The sequence below is a fragment of the Morone saxatilis genome, unplaced genomic scaffold (genome assembly GCF_004916995.1).
Source record: "Morone saxatilis isolate NCDOM2014 unplaced genomic scaffold, NCSU_SB_2.0 Contig3, whole genome shotgun sequence".
NCBI lineage: Eukaryota > Metazoa > Chordata > Actinopteri > Moronidae > Morone > Morone saxatilis.
The window spans coordinates 4,174,659-4,174,932 of record NW_023339873.1 but is presented as its reverse complement, the minus strand read 5'-3'; the positions used below and the strand labels follow the sequence as shown (position 1 = coordinate 4,174,932).

The 274-nt window shown below is 37.6% G+C and overlaps 1 protein-coding gene across 1 annotated transcript in view; it reads right to left on the bottom strand.

The window, feature by feature from the left end:
• The window catches only part of hhipl2 (HHIP-like 2), an 8,686-nt gene that overhangs the window by 2,448 nt on the left and 5,964 nt on the right, over window positions 1-274 (bottom strand). The gene's annotated exons all lie outside the window — the stretch shown is intronic.

Here is a 274-nt window from a genome sequence, read left to right as displayed (position 1 = left end):
TCAGGGGAAAATGAGGGAATGGTGCACGACCATTCAAAAATATGACTGGGTTTCTAACGATACAAAGCTTAATGCAAATGGGTGAAGTGTCCCTTTAAGTATATAGTCTGCTACAGAGGAAACTCCAAATATTAAAGGAATAGTTCAACACTTTGGAATTTGGGGATGACAGGCAACAGTTAGTTGATCTTAACATAAAAAGTGACAACAGCAGGAAACAGCTGTATGTCATTTGTTTTTCACACGGACAAAAACTGAAGTGTAAAAACAACCA